We start from the raw sequence: 13,384 nt of genomic DNA, 5'->3' as shown, positions 1-13,384 counted from the left end.
TATCTACTAAATCCCAATCCTCTAGCTTCAAAAGGGGGATACGCGCCAAGCGCGGCCCTTCAAATGTGATTTTGTTTGGCAGCAACAGGATGAACAATGTGATTTTGTTCTCGTTAATGTCCTTTGGTACCTTTGCCTTGCCTTAGCACAGAGGGATATATGGTGTTAGCTTGGAGATAGGGTCTACCCCCTCAATATCAATGTCTTCTGTCCCCATGTCAACATCTTCTACACCCACACTAACGTCCTCTATGTCCTCGTTAGGTTCTAGGTCTACTACCTTGGCCTTCTCCTGTGCAGTAGCCTTGTCTTTCTTCTGGTGTTTCCTTGGCGACTCACACACTGACTGTGTTGCTTTCTGATTATCCTTCTTCATCTTGGGACCTTCTTTGGGTGGCGTAGGCCTCGGCCTAGGTGACCTTGGCAATTTGGGTACTTCTACAGGTACCTCTGCACTTGCTACCTCCGGGGCAGCTCCTTCAACTGCCATGGCTTCCCCAACACTTGCAATCTCCACGGGTGCCGACATAATGCCAGTTAAAAGCTCTTGAGTCTCCTTCGGAAATTTCTCAAACACTGCACTCACTACCAAAGCCTCGAAATAATCAAGGTTCATGCGTGCTTGATAGCTCAACACCTCAATTCTCAAAATTCCAAGTGTTTTTCGTTGGTCGACCATCTGTAATTTATAGGAAATTTCGAATTTGAATTTGATCGTTCCCCCCAAAATCAGTTCATAAATGCACGAGTGGCGTAGATTTTCAAAGATCTTGCTCTTAAAAACTGACTTAATTGTCGCCCCCTGCTCTATTTAGCCATTTTCCCACTGTCAAGTCATGAACAGTGACCATAATAGTCACTTTCTAGCTGTAGTACACTGTGACAATCCTCCATTCCACGCAGTACCCCAATCACGCAGATCTACAACCCAGACAGTGTAGTTTATAGTCCCACGCCTCCTTTCAGCGACCTGGAATGCTAAGACTGTGCTTCCACCATATAGTCAGCTGGCCGGATCCCTGGTGTATGTCTTCAATCGGCTACCATTCACCCTCCCTAGGAATGACTCTGCATTCAAATTTACCAACTAAACTACTCCACCATCGGTAATCTCCTTGATGACATAGGGTCCCAGCCAATGAATCCAAAATTTTCCTGAAATTTATCAAACTTGTTGTCATATAATAACACTAAATCATTTACCATGAAGGTGTGCAATTTGATATGCCAATCGTGCCATGCCTTTTCACGTTCCTTTTGAACTTGCTGATGTAATCCAACCAGAAACCTATATTCTTCTAGTTCTGCCAGTTGTGCGAGCCTTTCTTCCATGGCTTCGCGATTGGCCATTCTTGTGAACGCCATGATGCATAGACTAGGTACAATGTATTCCATTGGCATCATAAATTCAACGCCATAAACCAGCCTGAAAGGCGTTTGTCAAATCAACTTATTAAAATTTGTTTTATAAGCCCATAGCACCGCGGGTACGTGCACATCACAGTCATTTTTTTGTGTATTGCAAACCTTCATTAACGTGCTCTCTAGAATCTTATTAAATGCTTCTACTGTTCCATTAGCCTATGGGTGATATGGCGTGCTCTTCTGATGGTAAACCTGAAATTCCTCTATCATCGCATTGATCGTCTTATTAGGAAAATGCATACCACAATCGCTCATTCAATTTTTTAGACAACTAAACCTTGTCAGCACGTACTCAAATATGAATTTTGTTGTTTTTGCACTTGTGTAGTCCTTCACAGGTTGCGCCACTGCCCATCTGGTTAAATACTCAGTCGCGATGATGAGGTACTGCACACCCATCTTTTTTTTTGGAGGCCGAATTGGTCCCACAAATTTAATTGCCCACTTCTCGAAGGGCTGTAACGATATTTGCAGATTCAACGGCAACTCATCCCTCCCTGATGGTTTTCCAGTCCTTTGGCATGCATCGCATGCCCTATAATACACTTTGAATCCTTATGCAATGTCGGCCACCATAACCTAGCGCGTAGAATCTTCTGTGCTATTGCTTTACTCGCATAATGTCCTCCTGCAGCTCCTCCATGAGCCTCAGCGAGGATGCTGCTTCGTTCAAATTCTGGCACATAATGTCGCAGTATTTCAACTGATCCCATTTTGTACAAGTGTTCTGCAATGACATAAAAGTATGTCGCGTGCACCACCAATTCCTTCTTTTGTTGGCTAGTGTATCCTTCTAGAGCCATTCCCGTTGCCAAGAAGTGTATAATATCTTCAAATTCACTGTCTGCGATGCGCACCGCAAAGAGCTACGCGTCAGGTAGTCCTTCCTCCAAATTAGTAGGTTTCTCTCTTGTTTCAATGCGCAACAGGTGATCCGGCCCCACATTCAATTGTCCTGGCTTCACAATAACTTCAAAATCATATTCTTAAAACAACAACATCCATCTGCATATTGCCCCCCCAACACAGGCTTGTTCACCAAGTACTTCAATGCAGAATGGTCTGTATACATCTTAAAGTGTCTGCCTAGCAAGTAGTGCCTAAACTTCTAGAGCACGTATACCATAGCCAAACCTTCATGCTCTGTCATTGAATAATTCTTCTCAACTTTAGATAGCTTCCTATTTGCGAACGCTATGGGATGATCCAATTCTCCCTCACCAGCCTATGTAAGTATTGCTCCTAGCGAAATACATGACGTGTCCACATGCACATGAAACTCCTTCTTCTAATCTGAGAAGACTAGGATCGACATGGTGACCATCTTCTCTTTGAGCACATACAAGCTCTTATGAAATTCCTCATTCCAACAGAATGTAGCATCCTGTTTTAATAGTTTCCCCATCAGCGCGAAAATCTAGGCATAGCTTTTGATGGACCTTTTATAGTACCCTGTATGCCCCAACGTTGCGCGCAGCTGTTTCACACTTCTTGGTGCCTCCAAATTGACTATAACCACGATCTTCGTGGGGTCTACCATCAAGCCTTGTCTGCATACCACGTGATCCAACAAGATCCCAAAAGGGACACAGAACAAACATTTCTTTAGATTGAATGTAATCTGGTACCTCCTGCATGTATCTAGCATCAAGCGCAGAATTTCTACGTGGCACTTTACTAGTCCAAACACTGTCCAATCATCAAAGTATACCTCCAAAAACTTGTGAATGAAATATTTGAACATTGCGATGACTACGTGTGAGAAGATTGCCGACGCGTTCTTCAGCCCAAAAGGCATCACAGTACACTAGAAGCATCCCCATTCAGTCACGAAGGTCGTCTTACTCCTATCCTCTGGCGCGATCTTGATCTGATGGTACCCTGAGAACCCATCAGTAAACGAATATGCTTCTTGGCTGCCAACGTTATCCAGCACCTCGTCGGTGAATGGAGTTGGGAAGGGATCATGCACACAGGTTTTATTCAACTTTCAGAGATCTACGCATATTCATATCTCATCCTTCTATTTCTTGTCCTGAAATACCATTGGGCTTACCTAATCAGACTCCCCGACTGGTTCAATGATACCTGCTGCAAGCACTTTATCCAACTCCAAACGGACCCTCCCTTTATACTTCAGATTGAGGTGGTAAGGTCTTTGCTTAACTGACTTCACGTCCGGTTTTATTGTGATCTTCATGACACCCAAGTCTCCTATTATCCCTTTCAGATCTGAAAACTTCATGGGGAACAGATCCTGATATTAGCGGAGTAATTCTATGACTTTATCTACTATCGCATCGTCCCAGTAGTCCCCAATCTTTGCAAACTTCGGCTCTGCCTCCGTGCCAATGTTCACATGTCTATTTTTTAGTGGCTCGATTATGTCTGGGTTCTCTAGCTGTAGTCCTTCAACTTCGCGGTGACCTTCAGTCTCTAGAATATTAATTTTCCTCAGGTCTTCGTCTTCTTCTTCCACTGTTACATTGTAGCACTCAAGTGCATGGCTCAGCTGGGCAGTCCAATCAGGTTGAATCAAATCTAGAGGATCCTGTGGTATCTTGAAGATTGTTGAGCTAACCTCCTACAATACTTCGTCGATACATTCAAACCCATCCTCAATGCTAAACGTCATTAAAAATCCTTGGTGCAACACATCCCACTCTTCAGTGCCAGGGCAGAGTTCTATCTCCAAGTACCAATTCATTGGTATAACATCCAAGGTATGAAAAAACAAATGGACCCACTCCGGCTGAGGCTTTGCTCCATAAACTTCAGTCCATTTGGAAAAATGGCCATGCAGATCATTCCTCTCATCATAATTTTCTATTAGCCGCACTTGTGGGTGACCAAACCGCACTCTCATCATTTTTCTATATATGCGCCAATCATTAAAATTGTCCTTGTGTGCGCCCCACCATCTCGAATGTGTAATGCGCAGCACCCAGTCCAGGGCTTAGAAGAAATGTTTCTCTAGCACTTCTCTCTCAAATGCATCCAAAAAGTGATCAACATCAGTTAAACCATCATAGTAAGTCAAATTTCTTACCTCTGATGATACACAAAGCAATGACTTGGTCACCATATTACAACGCAGCGTAGATACTTCATGCAGTTGATTATGCCAGTGCTCCAGTTCTTCGTCTAAATCTGACGTGCAGGAACTTTCATGGTCCCATGCAATACATCTGTCTACTGTCGGATTCATACAATCTTGATCTCATGCTGTTATATTGTAAATCTGGTCCAAATTGTTATCACTTTCATAATCACGGACCGGTTCAGTATAGCGCGGTCCTTCTACAGGATCCAGTGGCACCACTACGCGGAGTGATTTCTTCTCAAATATCATCTTCTGCTTCTTCAGATTGATTACCCCATTCATGTCAATGGCCCAATCAATCCTAAGGAGCACGAGGTAGGGATTTCTGTCATCCACAATCTCTATCACTTCAAAATCAACTAGTGCGCTCGCGCCCAAAATATCAACCATTACCCCTGCAGCCTCCCCATTGGGATGATTTTCTGCTGATTCACCATCCTTACCTGAATTGGAGACCACTGTAGTGTAGGTCTCCCCATTCTCTCCCACATCTATTTCAGCAAAACATTCGCGTCTGACCCCAAATCTAAAATAACTTGATCCATCTCATATTCGCCTATTTGCGTAGTAAGCCTCATCTCACGCCCCATTATCATCTTATTCCTACCAATCTTTCTGACTACATGCGGTCCATCAATAGCATTTTCCTTCCCAGCGCACCTATTGATTAGCTCCTACAGTCCCTTCGTAGCCTTACTATTGTGTAGTAGTTTCATGCAGGTCTCCAAGAATGTGGTAATCATGGACGGGTCCATTTCTTCAGTCGGCTTCTCCTAACTCCCTAAGGTAGACGCCTCAGCAAAGCTTTTCTTCGCTTCCATAAACTTTTCTTTTGTGGGTTCTAGATCAAACCTCGTCTCCTTTTCTAGTGCTTTGCAGACACACTCACCTTATTCAAGTTGCTTCCCCTTATCTTCACTAGTTGTTGCTCCACTCCACAACACAATATTTACCTTAGGATTTTCCTCGTGAGGCTCAACCCTCATCGTCTGCAGGTTCTGAGTCCGCTGCTGAGGCTACGCCCCCTTTTTACGTATCTTAGCCAACAATATAGGGCAATCCTCCATTGCATGGTCAAACTGAGTACAATAGCAGCATGATAGACATGTCAAATTCGGGAAGTCTCACGCGTAGTGTCCTAGTCCCCCACAATTGTAATAAATAAACTTCCCTCGACCTCTACCATGTCCTCCTCCACCTCGGCCTCATCTGCGCCCCTGATACTCGCCTCGTGCTCCTCCAGCACCCTAGTATGGAGGCCACGTTTCTGCCTACACCCTATATGCAGGTGTTCTATCCATCATTAATTCATAACTACAACAATTGCACTCATCATGACCCACTGATTGACAGAAGTTGCAGAAGAGCTGTTGCGGTGTCTGTACGAATTTCTGCAGAAAATGGCAATGGTCTGTCACATGTTTTCCAGCTATCTGACAGATAGCACATCATAGCACAGGTTCTGGACTTGGCCCTGCTGGAGCTTCTAACCTCAGAGGCCTTGACCCCCCTGTTGCAACATAATTTGCGAAATTTGGGCAGTGATATTTGTCATGCCCCTGGCTTTTTCACTTTAGGCACCAAACTTCTTTGCGCGCCTCGGGCCAAGTTGTTCTATCTTTCTTCAGACTTTGCATTTCTATGCAAAGGTTCTACAACTGCGCATGAATCTACTAAACCCCCATATTAGAATCTTGCATTTGTGTCTCATGCAATGTCATCGCGATTTCCAGAGCTTCCACCTGGGTCCCAATCTTCTCTTGTGATAGCGCAACCCTTAGATGAGGTAGGAGAGAAGCCACAAACCATTCATGGTGCTGCCCATTAGTCAAATTCATGTTAGCCTTGTAGATCATACAATTCAATCTCTGATCCAAATCCCAAGGTGTCTCACCAGGTTTCATCATGATCTCTGTGAATCCCACAATTGATTGTGCCTCAGACTTTGGTCTACTGAATTCCTTATTCAGCGCAATCTGGATATCTTCCAACGTGGACATCAGATTATCAATGCAGTACTTAATGTACCATGTTAGAGCGTGGTCCTGCAAATCACTAACCAACATTGCTTTCTTCATTTGATCATCCGTGAGACCCTAAGCTTCCCATACAGCCTTTGCGACGAACCAAAACTGGTATGGATCTTCATTTCTCACGCCCTTGAACACGGGTAGCTTTAAGGATTTCGCCACATTGACTAGGGGCAGAGGTGGTGGTGTAGGCAAAGGCATATGCGGTGGAGGTGAAGATGGAGGCCGTGTGGGTGGATGAGGTATTCACAGGAACCCTTGCTTTATCAATTAAACAATGCTCTGCGAAGATGCATGTGTTGCTTCCTCATCATTACATAGAGGGGGTTCAATTAGTGGGCTATATTCGGGGCCTGTTCTTCCCTTGTTCCTGAATGTCCTTCAACTTCACGTTGCCCCAAACATCAAAGTAGTTTCATAACCCGCTTTTCACACAAGAGCATCTTAATCCAAGTATTTAATGATTTTAAATACTTACCCCACGGCCCCTTGAAGAAGCGGTGCTCTACTTCATTGTAACTGACCAAGGTATCGACCGTGAACTCTGTCAAGAACCCCCTCTGATATGATCGAGCCAATGATCGACAGTGCATGCGATCTTATCTTCAGAGGCTTCTAATCTCCCCACTAACTCCGGGTCCAGACTATTGAACTGCCAAGCCTCCACCTCCCTTGGTCGTCTACTAATTTCATGATTCACTCATACAACTCGAGTGGGAAGGAACAAAAGAAAATCTCATGTATTTCTGTGTACATGTATCTGTCCAACCATTGTTCTTTCGTTAATCGCGGATTCCTGTTCTCTTGCACCAAAAATTCATGGATATTTCTATCCAACCAATATTTCATCTCTTTCTTAGTTGGATTCCAATGATGCGACATCACACATCTTGTTATGCAAATCCCGGTCCCAATAACGGAACCATTTGTTGGTTTGATGGGCCCTGACCCAGGTTCAGCGTTAGTTAGCCAAGAAAATCCCTACACTACTGGCCCTTTCGGCATCAATCCATGGAGCGCGGACTGAAGTCTCACCCGAAGCAATATGGGCGGATGTAAGAACCAAGTTTCCACACCCTGAGATGGTTGTGATGTCGGTTTTATACCCTAACCCTTCCTTCGCACAGACCTATAAGCCCTTTAGGGCTTATCAATGGACTTCTCTTATTTGTCCTTGAATCCTCTGCAAAAGTCTTTAATCGTCCTTCACAGACCCTAAATAGTCAATTCATACGCTTGCATGCCTCTATAATTATCCTTACTTCTGTGTCTACCCTGATTAGCTTAAGTATCGGTTAACTTCAACATGCATTATGATTGTCTTCGCATAAACTGATATTCTTACTTGCGTTAATATAACAAAGTAAAATACATAGATTCGCGCATCAATATAACATTAACTCATAAACCTAGTATTCAACATAACATAATAGAAAACATTCATAACATAAGTAAAAAAACTCATACACAAATATCTCCAGAATAATTCTCTATTGGTTGTTCAGATATCTAGTACATACTCTAACTTCCTTGTGCACATAACTGCAGGGGTCCGTGCACTCAGCTGCAAACTTCCACCCTAGGCCTCTGCGTACTTAGCTGTAGAGCCTCTACCTACACTAAGACTCTTCAGTCTTATCTCTTGCAGACCCACAAACTTACTTAGAACTCTACCAAACTACTGCCTTAGACTCTTCTAAGACTCCCTTTTTATACATTCCCATGGCCCATTGACCAAGGGCAGATCTCATCAAGCTGACACAAACTATATAAACTAAGGGTGGAAACCCTTTTTGACTGTTTACACCTTCACGCTCCGTGACCACAAAATGCGGAGACTTTACATTATTTATACAAAACTTGGGCCTTTAGCCCCAAAACTTGGGCTTTTAACCCCAAAATTGACCTTAGGGGACCTGTTCCCAACATGAGTCCAAAGAGGAATGGCAGGAAGGAGTAGCATAAGATAGTTGCAATTGTGCAACAAGACCAAGTTTTTGAATCAAAGGATGATGAGAAGATCACAATTGCAAGATTTGCAGGTGTTGGACCAATTGACCTAGCATTAGACTCAAGTGATGAGATGAAGATTGTAGCTCTTTGGATTGTAGAAGATGAACCTATTGGCATAGGTTCCGCTTTAGGTGATGAGACAAAGATTTCAGCAGATATTGTGCCAGAGATGAGAAGGGCACAAAATACTGCATGGCTCCAAGAACTTGAGGAGATCAACAAGAGAATTTGGGCGGAGAATGTTGAACTAAGGAAACTCCTACAAGAAGCATAAGAGGAGAAACTGAGGTTACAACGTTAGTTACAAGCCAAGGAGGATGCCTTGGAAAGGTTGTAGCATAACAAGCCTGAGGTAAAAAGTGATTCTTCAACTTCATGTCCTTTTTATGATTATGATTTTTCTTCTTTTGAGAAACATACTACAATAATTGGATCAAAATTATTGAAGAAGATGGGGTATCAAGGAATGGGCCTCGACATTAATGGCTAGGGCATTGTAAATCCCATAAAAGTGCAGGAATTTCCTCACTATGCAGGACTTGGATATCTCAGAAAGGAGGTTGGAGAATGCTCTAGGACAACCAGTGACCAATCAACAACAGATGATGGGAGTACCTCATCACATTCCAGTGATAGTGAGGCTTCCACAAGAATTTCTCCTCATCAGAGGTGTACTAGGAATAAGTGTTCCAAGACGATCCGGAAATTTTGGAGGAGAAAGAATAATTGCAGCCACTGCAACAAGGATGGACATCAAAAAGCCACATGTCATATACTCCATGACCATAAAGCACCTATGAAGGAACCAAATGGTGAAGATGTTCAATAAGTGAATCAACCACAGGGAAATGAACCATTCACTTTGTTGAGTGAGAGATGGTTCTATTAGATATATTAGCTTGTCATGGCTGCATTTTGTAAATCACATGTTGTGAAATGATTGTAAACGTGATGAATCATTTTCCATCACTTATGAATGCAACATGATGATGTTTTTTTCCTTTTTTTGATAGCTTGGGTATTGGTTTCTATTGTGATTTTGATGTAAACTTGACCAAAAAGTGTGTTATCAACTCTTGGAAAGTATGGGGGTTGTTGAAGTCATGAATGGTCTTGTATACAATTTACAAAGCATGTACTAAAGGTTTGCATAGAATGCATGTGTTGATTCGTCACTTATGGATTCGAAGTACAAAGGTGAAGGAGAAGGAAATGTGGCTTGACAGGGAACTTGTTGTGCAAATGAAGGAATGGTAGCAAGTTGTAGATTGTGTTCATGCTTTTGGTGGACCAAAATCTCCTCAATGGGGAGGAATGATCCAGGAGGATCCTAAAAGGATAAATTTTTGAAGTCCTTGAAATGTAGTGAAAACAATCTCAAATCAAAGAGATCATCATTATGAATCCAACGGAATGAATGACACCTCAATCTGACATCGGATGAGAAAGTTATGGCCCACTGAAGTTTTTAAGAAATAGTTAAAAAGTTTGCAAGTGAGACCCACATGAATGATGATGTGGTGCTGACATCAGTAGTACGGATACTAATGCCAGCCATATGGATGTTTATGTCAGTCGTACGTCTGCTAAAATCAACAAGATGACATGGTGGTAATCAGAAGACGACACGTAGGTGATGTCAATAGCACAGTTAGCGACCCAGTTAGCAGTACAGACGAATCAGAATGCACCACATGGCGCCTAGTCAGCAACTTGTCAGTTTTCTTAATTAGGTAACATTTTGCACCTTCACGACATTTGGTGGCAACCAATTTTTCTTTTGATTAATTTGTCTAATTACCCCCGAAAATTTTGGCGGGATTTGAACTGTTGGGGCTATTATAATAATAATAGAAAAAACAAAAACAAAAAATCAAATACAGATCGTCGATCGATGGGTAGTAAACCCCCATCGACCGATGGGCAGTGAAACCCCGTCGACCAACCTGGCGGAGGGTGTTATTATATCTATATATATATATATATATATATATATATATATATATACATATATATATATATATATATATATATATATATATATCTATATATATATATATATATATATATATATATATATATATATATACATCTATAAATACATACATACATATATATAGATATATATATATATATATATATATATATATATATATATATATATATATATATATATACATACATATGTATACATATATATACATATATATATATATAAACACCGGCGAGTATCGAACCCACCCGATGGCGTCGTCAATAGATCTGTCGATGGTGGTATATGACACCTCAAAATGTTTAACGATGGCCTCCAAATAACAGTAACCTGTTACAGATCCATTTGGGCACATCACTCCCATCATTGAGATCAGTACCATTGGGGCTCATCAAACCCTAATTAGTTGCTACATGCCCTATACAAGTCAACACTTTGAATGCCTCCTTCCCTAAGAGTTTCTTGGCCTGAATCCCTTTAGAAATGCCTCCTTGAGGGACCAGCGCAGCCTTGGACAGGGGTAAGTGTGCTTCAATGTAGGTAGGCCCATGTCAGGGTGCTTTCCAGAGAACTTAGGCCCACTTTGACGTGTGCTGGGCGAGATTGAGTGAAATTCACATAGGGTTCTGGGAATATTCTTATCTTCTGGATCCATCTAGAACATTACCACACTTATCATCTCCTATGATCTCAAAATTGGATATTGAATGAGTTCAGTAACCTCCTATCCTCTCACCCCTTCCTCCATGGAAACTAACTCTAAGTTTGGAAGGCCATTCAATACCCTCATTTATGACCAAACCTCCTCCATATCCCTGTAAATTGAGCACTCATCTAAGTGATCAAGGGTTGGACTTTGAGAATTTGTAAGGATATACTGCTGGTGTGAGGATTGAGATTATAAGAAAGTATTGTTATGCTGCCGGAGTGCTATGCTATTGATGTGATGTTGGTTAGAACCTAAGCTGGAAGAGTGATAATGGATCAGACTTCATGGTTGTAATTCTTCCTTCTACTTAATAAAGTTGTTTACACCATTTTCCATATGCTTATCTTGATATATGATTTTTATATGTGTGAATGTATCCGATTCCATTTACTTATAGCCGATAGATCTCTTGCTTTGATTGGTTCTATGTTTTCTATTTATGCTTGCAGGTACATTTTGAGCGAGTTAAGTTCGAAGAGGAGCGACAGGAACCATACAAAGGAGACAAAAGGAAAGAAAAAGAACAAGTAGGTCCTTTGTTTCCCTTGTCTTATTTATCGTCTATATAAAAAGGATAAGCACTTTAAATATGTTGTTGTAGGTATAACTACCTACCTAGGGAATTAGTATTTATCCGTAGATGCAAAATTCCTCATAAAAAATTGGCAACTCCACTGGGGAACGATATTCACTCCGGGTATTTTACCTTCATCCTAGTGCACTCTAGTAGACCTTACTTTCCTCCATTGATCTTGTTTCAACTTTTTGAAGTGTTTTTTGGTGAAAATTGTGCTTGAAAGCCCTTAGGATGGCCTCTTTGGCACCAGCACAGGTTTGGTCTAGAGACAGAGCGCTACAGAGCACCCTTGGCTTGAGGATAGTGCTCTAAAGAACATTATCTCCCATTCAAGGCTGTGTTAATCCTCCTTAGGACAAAAATACCTCCTTTGAGTTGTTTTTCTTCCAAATCTTCTTCTGTTCTACTTGCTAAAAGGTCAATGATGCTTGTGTCTCTGAAATCAATTTGTGTTTCCTTTGCCAGCCCTACATTGTCCTTGATTGTTTAGTGTTTCTTAAATGATTTCTTTATCACTATCAATTCATTTTCAAAGTTAGTTTATAGTCGATTAATCTTTTTTCAAAAGAAAGTGTCATAAAAGTCTTCATTTCTTTCGAAACGGAACTGTCGTAAAGTCTTCGTTCTTGCAAAAAGATTGATTGATTGTATGTGCATTAGTCTCTTTTTTTTCATCACAACATTAAGGGAACTGAAAAGAGAAACTTACATAGTGCATTGAAAAATTTTGTGTGTGCTCATAGGAATGGTTTAGGGAAATTACATTAGATTTGTTCTTTGTTCTTTGATTACAAGAATCTGATTGCTCTATCCCTACTAGCTAAGGTTTTCATTGTCAAAATTGAATGAAAATGATTCTTATCATATTAGTTGCATTCTAGGAATTCAAAATACATCACATGGAGAACCTTGAAAGGAAAATTCTTAATCAAGATCAACTTAAAATTAACATCAGTTAACCTAATGGAGCATTGTCACCTAACACAAAACATTCAGAGGTTCTAGGCTAGAGACATGTTCTGGCGTTGTAAAACATAGCATATGTCACTAACTTGTATGCGATACATTCCGAGTGTGATACCTCATTCCACATACGTGAGTATATCGTAGCTCGTCCACAAACCTTTGGGTATATAGGGCGGTGTTACAATACGTAAAGTATATGGGAATGCTCTCACTGTGCGGTTTCGCATTAGACAATGCTAATACAGATTGGGCCTCCCTGTACTTTAGAGTATATATGGGAGGACAACACTAGGTTGATATCCATCCTTAGGTAATCGATTCGGCCGCCTTGTACACTATGATACACTGAACACAACATTCGAGGAGATTACCTGCCCATACTTCTTGGTTCGCCAAGAGGTATTTTGCAATTCACAGTTGCTTGGTAAATCTTTTTGCCTAGATTACCCCTTTTTGTTTATTTCTTTTTTGTAATAAAATCAATCAGCAATCGTGGAGGAAAATCAAACCTTACCCCATCGTTCACGGAGAGCAGCAAGTAAACCGTCTTTACCACCTGAAGCTACAC

The sequence above is a fragment of the Pinus tabuliformis genome, chromosome 6, assembly GCF_031772625.1.
Source record: "Pinus tabuliformis cultivar Carrire ecotype Pingquan chromosome 6, CPIR1, whole genome shotgun sequence".
Lineage (NCBI taxonomy): Eukaryota > Viridiplantae > Streptophyta > Pinopsida > Pinales > Pinaceae > Pinus > Pinus tabuliformis.
Note: the sequence above shows the minus strand (reverse complement) of the source record.